The following is a 17,283-nucleotide window of genomic DNA, read 5'->3' as shown; positions in this document are numbered from 1 at the left end:
TTAGTGATTTATTGAGAGTCCTTAACTCCCACTGAGGTCAAAATTATCACACAAGGCCAGCTCCCAGCAATACCTTAAAGGGAACTGGAAAATTTCTGCCAAGGCATCGCTACATTAGAAACATTGTTAAGAAAAAGGGGTTTCCAAAAGTGACTTTCACTTCCCAAGCAGAACTACACCCTTCTTGCATTGTATTTGTCTTTGGTCAGTTTTTCAGCCAAATGCTTCCATTTTCTATCTTTTTGCAATTCAAGGGCACCTCTATAAAAGTCAAAGTTGGCAGAGCACTTCTTTCAAGAAATACGAGAGAGAGAGAGGAATGGGTTTGTCCTGGTGTGCACCCCTGAAGAGAAAAGGAAGGTTTTTAGCTTTCCTGGATGCTACAACATTGCTGATGGTGTCACACAGAAAATCATACACTGATGTGCTACCAGAGAAGTCAGGTAGATCACTGGCCCTGTGCTGCATTTACATCAGGAGCACAGGCAGCTTGTTCCTGCCTTGTGGTAGCAGAGGGGTGATACTGCTGACTAACCAGTGACTGTATTGCACTACCCACAAATAGCCCTGCTTTCAAAAAATGTAATTATCCCGTTCCTCTTTGATGGGCTGATAAATGGGACTGGTTTTGGACAACATGAGAACAAGGTGGTAGTGCTGGACTGCCAAATAGACCTCCCACAGGGAGCACGAGAGTACTGAGCCAGGATTCTTCACAGTGAACAGTGCAAACAAAACCCCTTGTCATTTGTTCTAGTGATTGTTTATTCTGTACCTCTGCTTTCTGCCATAGCAAATCCATGGGTTTCTGCTGTGCTTTCCTCATCCCAGTGACAACTCCCACATACTGCCAGGCAACTATTCACAAGATCTTTGTTTTCCTTCTCCAAGGGCAAGTTTCCCACCAATGTCTTCATGCACAGTTGAAATACAGAAGACAGTTTCCAACCAACTAGCTTAGCTTCATTAACAAAAATTTATTTTCATTAGGTTCTTTTTAATTCTAACCACTAGACTAGTAGCCAAATAAGTGACAATTACTTATGGACTCTGGTATTGGTTATAGACACTCTGCTACCTGTGTAGACGCATACATAAAGAGAACACAAATTACTTAAGCCTAAATATCTTCTGGCAAAGAAGAATCTCACATTGAAAAGGCATAATACTGTTAATTATCTCAATCCCAGAAAGACACATTGTGTGAAATTAATACCTCTGAGCTCAGCAAGAGTGCCTTGTTGTATACCCACTGCTGAGGTGGAAAACTGTTCCTGAACAACTGTTCCTGTTCCACTCCTGAACTTCTGTGCCCTACCAGCACACATGCTACTCAGGGCAACATATTACTCCTGTATAATTTGACTGTTCTGCCTCATTCCTTAACATCCCGGAAGGTAAAAAAAACCCAAACAACCATACCACACACACAAAAAACACAAACAAACAAATAAACAGCAACAAAAAAACACCCCTCAATTCACTTCTATTAAAACCTCAGGATATGCATAACTTGGCATAAATAACATAGGAAGTTTACAAACAAATTAATCTGTCTAATTATGAAAAAAGTGGAGAGAAATAATCCTTCTATCAATGAAGCCAGCTGCATATCTCTCCAGGCAAACAACACCACCCTCACTATTCAGGTATACAAACACCTCCTTTGTACTTAGCACTTTTAAATGATATTGAGCTACAGATGTTAGTTACATCTATATTGGTAAATTAAACTTGTTAACCATGACTGTGTTAACAAATTGTTGAGAAATAATTGAAATTAGACAGATCTATGCCAAGGGGCTTTCTAGTAATTTAACTAAAGAAAGGTCCAGAAAGAACCAAGTATTCCCAGAATTCATCTGCAGCAAATCAGCCCACACTGCAGAATGGGCTGTAATGGCTCTGACAGGCAAAGGGACTCCTCTTGCCTCACAACAACGTATGATGAAAACACATAACTCTTGAAGCTTAGAGGTTAGCCACAGGTTGTGCAGAGCTGTAGCAAGTGGCATTTCAGGGAACGGTCACACTTGGACTTGCTTCACAGGAGGTGCATATCTGCAGGCAAAGGCTGTCTGCACACAGCTCTTTGTCCAGATGTAACTTAAACTAAATCACATGAGTCTAACTCAACACTTCTCACCTTTCTGCACTGTACCAGAGGTGCTGGCAAGCATTCAGGGGTGACAGATTTTGCTGCCCTCTTTTAAGCCTGTTTGGAAACAGGTGTGCAGCTTCAGATCAAGGAATCCACCTCCATGCTCAAAGGGGAGGTACTGCCAAACTGGCAGTACTCCTCCTTTCTGCCCACCTGACCCATACCTCTAGCTCTTTGTTGAGATTTGTATATTTATCAGATAGATTTACTTTTGGTAGTTACCAGTGCAATGTAATGACTGGAACGAGCAGTAGTTTTAGAAGGAACAAGCTTTATCAACTTCGTGGAAGCACCCTTTGAGTGCCAATCAAACACTGAAAACAGAGGCATGAAGAAGAGACAGATCCGGCACAAAGGGTATACAGTATAACAAACCAGTGTGGGGAAGAGCTAGGCCAAATTCACAACTACCTGTCACTGACAGTTTATGAAAATATACTGGTCTGAAATAGTATTTTTGTCCCTTTAATTTCTCCATTCCTACCTTTGTCATTTTCATCATCTCCTTAAGGATCGTTCACACCTTGTACCAAGTTTACAAAAACCTAATGATCATCTCCCTATTGATCACCTCATGGCACCCAACATCAATGCACCCTGGGCACCACTTCTGCTACACTCATCCTTTCAACAACAGATTTTCCCCCAGTATTTCTGGAAAAGTCAAGCCCCTTCCCTGGTTTTCTTGTTGAAAAAGTAATTCTAATCATTATCTCATTTGAAGAAAAGAGGAAGCAGAGTCAGAGTCTAACAGGATCTGTGTAGTGACTGAAATTTATCTTATGCTTACAATTATTAACACTTGATTGCATATTATCAAACACCTCCCACCCATGTCAGTGTAGGACTGTTTGCTACTGTCATAGCCATAGCCAGCATTTTATAGTGGACCTGTCAATTATCAGGAGTTTCCTACCAGTACCTTATTTTTAAATTTTTTTAATACCTCCCCTTATTTTTCTTCTCAGTGAAGTGGGCTGTGAAGGGCTGTGAGTCCTCCCATCACTTATGGGTTTCACACTGGTTATCAGGACTGGCAGTACACAAAGCACAGGAAGTGGGGTGTAGTGACTGTGGATGTGACTACACACATGTGGAACACAACAGCTAAAGGCAATGGTGTGCATGAACCTTAGCTAAAGTTATGAAACATGCTTTTTTTACCCTTCTCTATTTGTATATTTTTCCTCTTAGATATCTCAGTTTCAAGCATAACAAGTTTTTGGGAAGCTGCAGTCAGAAAGGCCTTCTTTTACACTTTCTAAACATAGCTGGAGAATCATTAAGGAAAGAGGAGCTTCTGTTTACAATTTTTTTCTTGTTCTTTGTAACTCTAATGATTGAAGTTGGCTTACATTGTAAATGAATTTATTTATTTTTTTCTGTCAGCTGTCACTCTATAATCTTAGTGTCCAAATTTATTCTCTTTATTCAGGAAAAAAAAAGGGGAAGGGAAGGGAAGGGAAGGGAAGGGAAGGGAAGGGAAGGGAAGGGAAGGGAAGGGAAGGGAAGGGAAGGGAAGGGAAGGGAAGGGAAGGGAAGGGAAGGGAAGGGAAGGGAAGGGAAGGGAAGGGAAGGGAAGGGAAGGGAAGGGAAGGGAAGGGAAGGGAAGGGAAGGGAAGGGAAGGGAAGGGAAGGGAAGGGAAGGGAAGGGAAGGGAAGGGAAGGGAAGGGAAGGGAAGGGAAGGGAAGGGAAGGGAAGGGCTCTTTAATTTTTTTAAAGGAGGATCATTTTAGAGAAAAAAAGTTCTGTAAACATAATGAAGTCTCAGAAGTTGAAACCAAACCCAGAAATATAAATACAATTATATTGTTTAAAATGTGTGTGTTATCCTTTGTTCAAAACATCACAAATAAAAGATGTGTCAAGTGACAGTTAGGCTAATCTTTCACAAGAGAATTGCAGTATGCACCAACATACAACTGAGACTATCCACAAAGCTTAACCACTTGGTTTCATAAGTAACTGCCTTCTATTTTAAAGACTTCAATTTGTTGGACAAGAAGGAAGTGGTAAGCCAAAGAGTGATTGAAATCTATGATCCATCACCACAGACGGAGCTGATGCATGGTCAGTGTAAAAATATAGAGTAGTAAAACAGAAAATGAGATAAACCAGATAGTGTCAGTACAAGATGGTTGCTTATTTGTCTGTGAATCATGAGAAAGTGGTGACTTCATTGCACATGAAACCCTGTAAAATAATAATATAAGATAATACTTAGGTCTGCAGCTTTCACATGCCCAAAGGACTGTGCAGGCTGTGCAATTGAAATTGCTCTTGGGAAATAATGTGATTGCATCTCAACTGCCCAATGGGGCAGTTATTTCTGGCGACCATGGGTTGCAGGCATTTAGAGGATAAAATATGCATGTGAAATGATACCTGTACCATCCTCAGTGGGATGTCTGGTGCCTTCTTTTCGTATAGCAGTGCTTACTACAGCTTCTCAACCAAGAGTTTTTCTCAGAGCACACCAGAAAATGCCTACAGCATATGACCCCTGCACAGACATACCCTCATATGCCCATTATACCAGTCTCACCATATTTTTCCATGGAAACAGAAATAAACACAGTTTAAGGAGATGACAAAGGCTATTTTGCTGACAGCTTTTTATAGCAAAAAGGTGTATAAGAAGGAGTCTTGACAGGTTAGACATATTAAGGTCATGAAACCATTTCTTTTGTCCAATGTCTCTAGAAATGACTGCATTTTGGCATCTGCAGGTGACCGTGACTATGAAAAACTGCCGAAGTTAATATATGTTGTGTTATTCCTGAGCAGTGTCAGAAATTTATAAAAAGCATTTCCAGGGCACTGCTAGCACTCCTGCAGCAGAAGTGGTGGAAATTTGGCAATTGCTGTATATGACATGGAAGAGGTATGTACGTCTCCCTATGTTATACCGTTGTCTTGAAACCATGTAAACCTCCTTCAGCCAAATAAATACAGGTTAAAACAGCAATATTTCATTCTGGTGTCTCCAGGACTGTGAAACTGTTTCTGAACTGAAAATCCAGTTTCTTCTCAAGGTAGCCAGGCCTACTCTGCTTCAGTGAAAAAGATCTTCTTTTCTCTGAGCTTCAGACTTTGCTCTCCACAATCCCACTCCACGAAGCAAGAATAAGTTGAATACTGATGAGCCACATGGAAAAGTTGGGGGAAAAAACCAAAAGACCACTTCTGTTATCAGGAAAGTTATCGATTTTATTTTCTTGCTGACAGATAACACACACTGCCCATCGCCTTTCCCCCCACCAAAAGTACTGAAAATTTATCTTATATTATTAATTCATCTCCTGACATAATGATTAACTATGTTTTTCTCTTTGTCCAAATCTGTCCTCCAGACATTGGTTGGCCTTGTCATCTCTCAGTTTCAACACCTTTGCAGCAGCACTGGATAAAGAAGATACTGAAAAAGATACTGTCTCCAGGCACCTGCCCTTCCCCCACTAAGATGAGATGTCTGCCTCATAAATCAGCTCTCAGATAACGTAATGAGATGAACCAAAAAAAAAAAAAAAGAAGACAAAAAACTGTAACAGCAAAGGATTTGCCCATTTCCAGTGACATCTTCAATGTTGAAACAAGATGCTCCATGCACAATACCGTAACGCACTTCAGCAGATTCTAATCACAAAAAGCTTCTCTCAAATACCTACTCTCTGTGCTCAGTCACTGTTTTCATGCCTATCCCTGAATATTCCATATTCTCCAAAACTAGTGATTAAAAAAAGTCTAATAAGACTAATTAATGCTAATTATAATAATCATTAACATATTTTTTTCACATCCAGAACAGGTTTTATCCTCTTAATTTTCCTTAATGAGAAGGTTTTCCTGTAGTGTTCTTTATTTAATGTGAACATACTGTAGCAAGTTTTGTTCTTCCACACAGTTTGTGATTTTGAAACCAAAAAATAACAGGAGAAATAATTTTATATTTAATCACAAAGTTTCAAACTGGTAGAAGAGTTTGAACATAAAAGCCTACATATATGTTCTACTGTATAACTTAAAGACTATGGGGATAAAGCAAATCTCAGCAGAGTTTATTGGTACTCTCCAGTGGAACTGGGACAGTTATAACTCAGCAGACAAAGGTCCAGACACCCATGTGTTTTTCAGCAGATTTAGGCTCTTCAGCACTTAATAATTTTTATTACTTGAGCCCCTGATAATCATACATAACAAAGGAATGCAGTGCAGAAATCTCTAATTCTGCTATCAGAGTTTGCTCTGCATGAAAGAAAGTAATTTAGCTCAGAGGTTTCCCAGACAACATAAAACCTGCAAGGCTTTTTCAAGAGGTTAGGGTCTTGTGTCCAGGAACCCAGCACCAAGGGGCATGGTTGTACTTCTCAGTAAGAGAGGGCCAGTGTGGGAACCACACACTGGACCCCTGATCAGTCTCCCTGTGAAGCCACTTCTCACCTCTGGTTTGGACCACTTCAACAAGCACTCTGCTGGGCAGTGCCTGAACATCACAGGAGCAGCTCTCAGTTCATAACAGTCAAGGGTACATTTGTTTTGGCTCTCTCCCAACAACACAGCCTTGTAACAGCATCCCAGTAGATGCTGCATCTTTGAACACACCACATCCTAAAACATAAAACATACACCTTCTAATTTGTATGCTAAAAACACTCATCTGGTGGGTTGTAACACAGATCCTGTATTATTTCAGGCAGTCTGAACAGCAAAGAGACATAAACATGTCCTAAGGCCAGAGGGTGCCCAGGAGACATTAAAGCCAATTTATACTTAGTGTCCATTTGAGATGGTGCATTGAACATATGGTCCCAGCATTTGATCTGAGCCTGTGATGTTTTCAGCGCTACAGGCATTGCATAATGCCCACTCTGTCTTCCTGGATGCCACAAAAGTCCCAGTCTGAGGCTGCCCTTTGTAAAATCCAGTCTTTCAGGTTACAGCTTCTTCACATGGAGATGCGCACGTACACAAAAGTCCAGCTATCATTTTACAGCACAAGAGATCCTCTGCATGAGCACATGGCATATGCAATCAGGCTGTGTTTATTCCCTCTGGCTCTGAGGCCATCTGGCACTAGTGAAGTCTATTATCATCCAAAAAAGGGTGCCCGCATCCAAACTACATGTTGGGCATGGTGCCTGGCCCGTGCTAATTCTCAAAATATGCCCAGGAACTGTTTGGAAAAGGCCTGGGCTGACTGCCCAGGGGCAAACCATTCCAAGGACTGCTCAAACAATTTAACAGTGTAGACAATGGAGTTAGTGCCTGGGACTCTCTTCTGGCACTGTTGAATTTCCAGTGTAAGCAGAGCCTGCAACTGCAACGATAAAAGCTGATTCCTTCATGGAGTACACTTCTCTCTGAGTGGCATAAAGCACTTCACATCTACTGCATGTTAAGACTGCCTTCAGAGATCAAAAGATTTCTGGAAGTCAAACTGCACATATTTTACTGTATCCTGGAAACACTGCAGACTGAGCACCTGAAAGTATAATAATGAACTGGTATAGGAAAGATCCATTTGTAATATTTGTCACTGTGTGTTCAATACAAGTGGGCAGAGCTCTAGAGGAGCACAGGCAAGCCAGGTTACCAAGGGGTGTGCATAGGAACAGGCTTGCATGAGCCAAGACATAGAAAGGATTCAGCTGAGGAATCTAAAGCCAAACAGCTTTCAGGATGTTGGAGCTTCACATCCATAGTGGCAAGCATGGTTTTCACTCCTTTGGTTTTCTCAGATTTGTGAGGAGACCACTTATAAATAAAGGGAAAGAAAAAGAACAGGAATGCTTTAAAGGTTCCTCATGCAAACTATGCACCCTGTAGCCATTTTAAACAAAGTAAGATAGGAAAAAAAAAAAAAAATCATATTTTCCCATTTATCCTAGATTAAAAGCTAATAAACTGAAATAAAAGTTTCTATAAACATGAATTGTTTTTCAGATTCCAACATTCCAACATTCCAACATGGAGATAGCGCAAAACAAGATGCTTTCAAAACCCCATTTCTTCCTTTTTTGTAGTTAGTCCTAGGAAATGGGACAGTATATGGCTCCTGTAATAATCAAAGGCATTTTCTGAAACAATCAGAAGCATAGTTGGCTTTACCATCTTCACTTATCAGCACATACGTGTACACCCACAGGACAATGACATTTCACATGGCAATAACCAGTGTACAGAAACGCAAGAGTGGAAAGGATTCCCCTGGACTCAGCTGTCTGTGGCTGCAGCTGACCATGCCATATGGTTCCAAACATTTATCAAGCTCCATCTTCACAACTAGGTCATTTGCCTCCAAGACAGAGATGTTCTTGAATTTTAGCTCTCTGACACTCAGAAACGTGAAGTTACAGCAAATGCGCACCATTGCTCCTCATGACATCACTGTCATTGCTGAAATCTCTCTGCTTCCCCCTCTGCTCTTCACAGAGACAAGGCCTTCCCACTCACAGACTTGGGGCTAAACAAATCCTTTATAATGTGTTGATGCTATTGATAAAGCTCTTTGCACTGTTAATGGCAAACCTTCAATAGCTAGCACATACTTTTGACAGAAAGTTATCCCATCCAGATATCAGATTAGCTTGGCACAGTCTTCCTTTGAAAGATAGGTTGCATTTTTTATCTTTCACAGTAATAGCTTTCACTCTTTTTCCTAATAGTCTCAAACTACTCAAGTCAGGCTAACGGACATTAAGTTTTTGCTTTCCCTTTCATGGACACAGGTGTTACAGAAAGGGTGAATATAAGGATAATTTCATGAGGTCACAAAAACAGTGTTAACAAAAATCATAGCAGTTCTTTATCCTTTATATTTCCTTGTTTCTTATTTTCAGGTTTATTTGTGAGGATTTTTTATATTTTTTTTTGGTTGGGGGTTTTTAATTATAATTTGTATAAAGAGTCAGATAAAAGCTGGTACAATAGTGCAGTAAAACACTGAAAATTTAATTTTTTAACCTTAAGCTCTGCACTAGCTTAAATTATAGAATAAAGATCTCTCAGTTATAAGATAGGATTTTGTCACTGTCATTTTTGTAAAGGAAAACATTCCAGATCCAGGGGTTTCTTTGAGAATCAGCAAATCCCACTGAATGAAAATTCACAGGAGTCTCAGAGTATTACTGCACTGAAGGTATTAGTCAACATCTTTAATGAGTTGACTGCCTAAGATTCAATTCACTTGCAAGTTTCAGCGAGTGTGTGTCGTTCTGCCTCTAAAGCTGACATGGTCTTAGCAGATCATAAAAGAAAAGGTGTTTTTCTTCTCAATTACTGAAAAATTCTTAAGGAGACTCATGGATTTAATTTAAAGGATCTGCCAAAACGAACATTCAGTGGAGAAAGTTTCAGCTGAAAACAATTTATTTGTGAATGCTATTAGTAATTTAAAAAAAAAAAAATTGGGACTGGAAGTTAGACGCTAACCATAACTAGCAGACATTCGTCCACCCAGATTTGCTGAGAAATTTTCAGGGTAGAGGTGCAGGTACCCTTGTTCTGTGTATGTTGACTACTACATCACACATGACGTGTATGAATCACATGAGACATATCACGGGTCGGCAATCTGAGCTTCTGACTGTGGGCGCTGCTTTCAAGTAAAACCGCAGACAGAATTGCTGTCACAATTATGCCAGCGTTTAACCTCATTTCAGTTCGTTTATATTTAAGTTTTTCTGTCTTCCCAGAGCTGTGCATCTCTTATGACGGCTACTGTATTTGGGCTAAGTTTCTGTATTCCTTCCAAGTTTGCATAAATCACAAGCTGTGGCTGTCTGGTATCCAAATGGACTTTTTCTGTCGTAAGCAGCTTCTACCACTTCCATCAAACATAGGCCTTTTCTTACTTTTGACACCTATATAACCGCAACGTTTTTTTTCTCTTAGTTCATGTATTCTTCTGATTTTCCCTAAAATTTCCTTACTGTAATTCTGTGTGCCCTTTACCTTTCTGCCACCATATACTTTCTGAGATTACCAGGCAATTCTCGCACTTTCCTTTCTTCTGGTGACCTTTTTTAATATCACTGTCTCTTAGAATTTATAAAAGTAGACAAACATAAACACCAAGCTGCACATACACCTAGGGATTTGCATTGATTTCTAGTGTAATTACATTATCTAACTTTATCTACCTTTTCTTTCATGCTTTTCTGGTCATGGTTAGTTCCATTTGGTTCTCTGTGGCCCACCTCTTCAGTGAGCTCTCCGATTTATGCAGAAATTAATTCAATAGTTCTGTGAAACAGAAGAGGTAAACTTTCCAGGGTATGAACTATTTGCTTCTCTCACATTTGTCTTTATTTGTTTTTGTAGAGTGCTGTGCATGCCTAAGTTTAAAATACTAAGTATAAGGGCCAATGCCATTAACTCCTCAAACCCCAAAGTCACATGTCAGGTTGATTTTCAGGCTGAATATTCTGCATAAGGTCAGTTTCCCTCAGTCTGGGGGACAGGATAGCTCTGGGGACTGGATTCATGCCTCTGTCTTCATTTAAACATGGTGAGATATCAAATGTCTGGATGAAGGCAGCATATTGTACACATAAATTGTTGTGTTAACCTACCTGAGGGATGTCAAACAAAAGCAGTATTTTGAACCTTTGTTATCTTCAAGTGACAAAATTTGTTGTGAACATGGTGTCCAAGTTCACATTACACACACATACACACAAAACTCCCACTGGCTCCTGGTGCTGCTACATAGACTTGATGAGAGTCTGCAGAGAAAAACTGCTCTTGGAAAACTGTCTTGGGAGTGGATTTTGTCATCAGCAGAATCCCACGGTTTCTGATGAATAGCTGTAGTAATTCAACAGTTCACCACACAGATGCACTTTATGTCGATACCGTACTGTCTCATATCAAATAACCTTTCTCAGGGCAGCCATACATATCTAGAAAAAAAGAAAAAAATATGAAGCATTACTGCAAGATTAATCAGCCAAAAAGACAGAGACCAGAGATTACTTACGAGCTGTGCACAAGAAACATTCTTCTTCCCATTTTGGAGGTGTACTCTGTAACAATGTTGAGTCCCCATCTTGATGTACTCACGATTACTCAGGCCTCCCTTCCCTCACAGCTCTTTATGTGCCTGTGGTTTGGGAGCTACAGCTCTCACCCCATAACCTAACGTGAGACTCGGTGATCACTTAGGAAGAGCTCTCAGAAGGAGCAGTTGAAGACTCTGGCATGATGGGATCTCCCTGACAAACCCAGCTCTATGGAAACACTGTCATCCCTCCATCCCATCAGCTACAGACTGAGAGACCCTTCCCTGTATTGCACCACCCAACCCTTCCATCGCTGCAGTTTTCTTCTGTTCTTGATCTACTTTGCACAATTATTCATTCACTCATCACTGGCAGAACTACAAATCACAGTTTCCTTTCTCTCCTTGCCTCTGTCTCCTGAATCCCTTCTCCGCTTGTACATAACCTTCTCTCTATTTTATTGTTATGTTTTGCCACATATAAATAGATGTCTCTTTGCATCTGACCTTTGGTTTGCAAAGCCTTCTCCGCCCTATGGCTCAGGAGAGGCCATTTTGGTCTTTCTGGTTTTGCAGTTCTCCCAAGAATGTAATTTCCTTGGGAAAAGGAAAAAGCAAAATTAAAAAAAAAGAAAGCAAATCTTCCCCTTCATATCAAAATCCATTCATCCACTTCTAATTTTAGTTTCCCTTAGTGAATGCTACCCTGTAATTAAAACATTGGCAGATGAGAATATTATAGAGCCTTGCAGTTCAAGTGAACATTATTGTTAAACGTAATAATTTTGTGTCTTACAGTCTAGTAAACTAACTGAAAACATGTAAGACCATCCAGATTAAGGCTTGCAAGGACCAGTTTACACTGCATCATTCAGACTCTGTTTCCACAGGTAGGATTTGCAACAGGACTAAAACCAGCATGCAACTGATAGAGGGCAACATACCAGGGCCAATGCTGACCTCTACCAGCAGACATTTTAACTTCCTTTTAACAGGGATGCTGTATAACTTTCTTGGAAACCTTTCATTCACAGATATGTTGAATGTCAAGTAACAGAACCATTGCAGAACCAAGCTGCCTAAATCATTTCCTTCCCACCGCCTAACTACCCATATTCCACAGACCTCTCATTTTCCTAACCTGAGTAGAAGGATTCAAATTAATAAATGCCATGCTCAACAAAACAAATGCCACTGTCCACAAGCATTTTTCACTAGGAGTTCCACTTACAGGAGACTCCCTACAGCCACTCATTCCTACCCTCACTGCCTTCCATTTCATTAGTCATTCCTTCCATCCCCAACCCCATTTCTGTCCCAACCCTACATACAGCGGCACCAGCAAAACTGAGGCAGCTGTGAGCAGCATTGTAGAGGTCGGAACAAAGGCCTGGGGAAGAGCAGCCCCTCTTAAACATGCTTTATGAAGATCAGATTGTTTCAAAGAGACACTATCCCAAGACAGAAACAATTTGAAAACTGTACAGCTGACATACACCTGCAACAGGACTAAACAGGGATTTTGCCTTTATTACATCAGCAAGATGCAAGGGTGCAAATCCTGTCAGTCCTCTACTCACCTGTTTTAGAGATTTTAGTCTGACAACTGAAGTAATACCACAGATACTTCTGTCAAGTAGAATGAAATGAGCAAGCTCAGGAATATGGGTAAACTTCAAAAAGCAGAGCCCAAGAGGGCATTAAAAGTTTTATCGCTCCCTAGAAAATCAGCAAGGATGTGAACACCCAGAGCACGGCACATTAGCTCCCTACTCTTTCCTCTCATCTACCTTGCAATGCAGAAGATTTAGCCACATGTATCAACTTTTATCTTTAAATTTTCTCTCATACTGAATATGAGTCAGAATTTTTTCACAAAGCAAATCAGGCATTAGGGAAGGTGGCAGGAGAAATGGATCATGTATCTTCATGAGGAAGAGTATCCTTTTCTTATGAGTAGAGACTGTAGGAGCTGGGCCTGTTTAGTCTAGAGAAGAGAAGACTGAGAGGTGATCTCATCGAAACATAAATATCTCATAGGTGAGTGCCAAGAGGATGGTGTCAGATTCTTTTCAATGGTGCCCAGTGACAGGAGGAGGAGCAACGGCCATAAAATAAAACACAAGCAGTTCCACCTCAACATGAGGAAGAACTTATTTATGTTGAGGGTGGCAGAACTCTGGAACAGGTTGCCCAGGGAGATCGTGGATCTCCTCTGTGGCAAATTCCAAATCCACCTGGACAGGGTCCTGTGCAACCTGCTCTAGGTCACCCTGCCTTTGCAGGGGAGTGGGACTGGATGGTCTCCAGAGGTTGCTTCCAACCCTAACAATCCTGTGATCCATGCCACACTGCCTGGAGGTAGGAATGCAGGGCTGTGCTTTCTTCTAAAATAAGGAGGGAAATTCTAAGACACTGGGTACTCTTTGTTAGGATTTATGCAGATGAGTAATTCTTTGCTTTGCTGTAAATACAGGGGAAACATATTTTTATATAAAGAAATAAAATAGGCTTATTTAAATAGAAAATAACATTGCTTTTTAAACTTTCCAAACCAGTTTCAAAAAACTCTACCTCTGCACTCCTAAATCTCTAGCTTGCATTCACATTTTACTCATGAAACACACTGTAGTAAACCATGAATAGAAGTATTTAAATTGTGCTGTTTCGGTTTTAATCTGATCTCTCTGCAACCACCTTAATAGCTCTCTCTTTGGGAATTCTGTTGTCACAAAGCTCCTGTAGGGGTTTCCTGGTAAATTTTCTTGGCCTCCCAGCCCCTGTACAGATGATGTGCTGTCCTGCTCATTTTGGTATTAGCTATCAAAAGGGGATGGTGTGTTAATCAATGATGGGTTTAGCTTCCAACCTTCAATTATAGTTTTCACTTAAAAGGTTGCAGGACCAGCCTGTTTAAAGTCTCCTAAATATTAAAATTTCGAGTATTTTGCCTGTGGTGAGTGAATCTGGGCTATGGAGAGACATGCAGTATTTCTTGTATCTGTAGTGATCCACAGAGCAGAAGTTCACTGGAAGTACCTAGTAGGAAAGCAGGCTCTTTGCCATAAGTTTGTCTTTCCCCTGCTCTCATCTGCATGCATTGCATCATGCCAAGAGGCAGACAGCTCTCTCACTTATTCCTCCAGCCTGCCCTGGGAGCCTTCAGTGCCTTTTATAAACTCATTTCTCATGCCTGGGAATAAAGGGTTGGTCTTCCAGATTTCAGCTGAAGTAATGCATTGACCAGGTTATGAAATCCAGCATCTCTCTTGCATGTTCCCTCCTCCTGAGGAGTTCACTATCTTACTCCCAAGAGATTTTAATGTGCAAACTACATGCCAGAGGAGAACACTACACACCCATCCAATGTGCAGAGAAAGCAGGATGAATTCACTAACTGATATGTTGCTACATGATATGAGCTTGCTGCTGCTTCCCACAAATATTGCCAGTGAAGGTATTCAAGGTCATCTTGCACAGAAGAGACATATCACACACACATGCATGATTGTTCCTTGAACTGCAGCTAACTTCCCAGAAAGCTGAGTTAATCTTGGTCAAGCTGAAATAAAATATTCCAGAGACTAACAGTATTGTGCATGGGAGCTGCAGAAGCTGTCCAAATGGTTAATTAACAGTACAAGGAATAGTGGGCAAAATGTTAGTGGTGGAGAAGAGCTTAGGCATCCAGTTAGAGAGAAGCATTTCATTGTATTCCATCATTTCAAAAGCAGGCATTTATAGAACCAGCCTGCTGCATATGGGTCTCCTCTTTTTGCCCTGAAGGATGTTCCCCAGCTCATCTAGATAGTCCTTGGATTACTTTAAGGTTAAGTCTACTTTAAGTTCAGATGTGTATGCAGACATTCTTGTCAGTCATAATTTGCTATAGAAAAATAAAAGTGAGGCTGCCTGAATAAAGGTGTACAAGTCAGATTAAGTGGGAGGTTCTGTTCAGTTTGATCCAAGCCCAGAAGTTTATGTGGCAATAGTGCATAGTAAAACAGGTAGAACAGATCGCAACAAACTCTCAGTTTTCAGGTTATGTACATGAGCTCATATCATCTAGGATTAATATCATTACAGTACAAAATCCTTTCCTCAGCACCCAAATTTCCAAACAATAATGTCATTCAGATATCCTGAATTGCTGCTATATAGAAGTCAAACAGTACTAAATTTACTTCTTGGTACATAAACATTTTCACAATCAGAGCTTTTTGTGTAAAATGTCATTCAAGTTTGACAACTAAGTGGAAGACAGAAATCCCCATCCAGGGGTATCCATCCCATCAGCCAGACTTGAATCCCATTAATTTTGTGTGCACTAAATTAATTTTCATGGTTTGTAACGTGAACCTGTCCAATACTTGCAATACTCTAGCTACAGTTACAGTTTTTCTGGATGAGTTATCCTGGACAGAGCAGCAGTCACAGCACAGATCATTAAAATGGATCAACTGCGGACCTAAGGTCTGGATCCACTTTGCAGGATTTATTCCTTCTGACATCCTTGACTTCTCTTCAAAGTCTCACCACCTGTTAGCAGCTCTCCTCCCTTACAGGAGGTAGGTCCTTTTTCTGAGGAAATAGCTCATGATGTATGTATCAATAAATGAATTCCAGAAGGAACACACACTTCTAGCCCACAAGCTCTTGGGTATCTGACCTCAATAGATGGAGAAGCAAGCCCCCCAAACTGTGCAATCATCTCTCTTGGGCACAAACCAACTCAACAGCAAAATTAATTCCAACATGATTCACAACTAAGTGTTTCATTCATTGTGAGCAAAGAGTTCTCAGAACTTTATTTCCCATAGGGAGAGGGAGAAGGGACATTTTAACTATCAACCACAGTTCAGGGCAAAACAAGCACTGAAACACTTCCTCAGAAATGTTAGGTTGGGGATTTTTGTTTTTCTGGTTTTTTCTCAGTTTGATTTTTCCATCTGTAAGTGAGAAAAAAGGTGAGAAAAAGGCAGAAGACAGATATGGTAATGGAAGCTGGAAAAGAAGTACAAAGGATTGTGTCAGCACTTGCATCCAGTCTGAACTATGCAAAATATCATGAGCTCTTGTGGACTGAAACACTGTAGATGTGTATAATGCATGCACATACACAAGCAGAAGAAAAACCCCTTGCTAGGTTTTTTTGTTTGTTTTTTTTTCCTATCAGCACCAGAAACATGAGCTTTGCCCCTTGCTAGAGGCCTGAACTGTTCTTGTGCACATTTTAGAGCATGATTCAGAAAAAGTTCTTTTTTTGTCACTGGCCCCATTACCTAATGTTTTGCAGTCCTGCCCAATAAAGATTTATTCATCTCATATGTTCCTGGTTGTGACCTTATGTTCGGCTGCAGTTGGACTGCTTTGCACTCCAAGGCTCTTTCCTCAGCATTCCAAACCTGGGAGCTGCTGTGCCTGGGAAGACCAGCCTGCAGAGCCTCACTGGACAGTAAATCAGCCCTTGAAGGCCCAAACTTTTTAAACTGAGCATTCAGCCTCATCTGTTTTGTTATTGCACTAATACTGCCCCGAGGAAAATCACAAAGAAGAGTCCAATATATTTCAAATATGTTATTTAACTGAAGCATGCTTTCTTAGATTCAGTTTGAATATTGCAATGCTTAACTTTTCTTTGAATACCCCTACGTGCTGCTTATGATGAAAGTATCAGACCCAGCTTTTCACTGAAAATAGGAACCTACCATGAGGGTTTACATGACTGAAGTGGGAACTGTACTTATCTTGCCAGCCCCCTGATTAGGACTTGTTTCACACTGAAGTTTCCTGCAGCAAAATCTCATCCTTCCACAAAATGTGTGCAGCTGTGCAGTCCAGAAAATGTGACTCAAAAGTTTTCTTTTAAAGCATTGCCCTCCTTCACTCTCCCTTGGTGGCCAGAAGTTCATGAGGATCATTCCCACATTTGTTTCAATCCCTTCAGTATTTAGTTCCTCAAACCAGCTACTTTTCCCTCCCGGTGAAGCCCCATGGCAAATCTTGTACTGAGAACTAGCAGTGACATTTCTTTCTCTGCTCAGGGAAACTCAGTGATTAACACAGGAGAGGCTCAGTGCTGACATATCTTAGCAAAGGTGGTGTTTCAGTACCATGAGA

Source organism: Aphelocoma coerulescens, chromosome 3 (assembly GCF_041296385.1).
Source record: "Aphelocoma coerulescens isolate FSJ_1873_10779 chromosome 3, UR_Acoe_1.0, whole genome shotgun sequence".
NCBI lineage: Eukaryota > Metazoa > Chordata > Aves > Passeriformes > Corvidae > Aphelocoma > Aphelocoma coerulescens.
The sequence above is the reverse complement of the archived record's forward strand: the minus strand, read 5'-3'. Positions refer to the sequence as shown.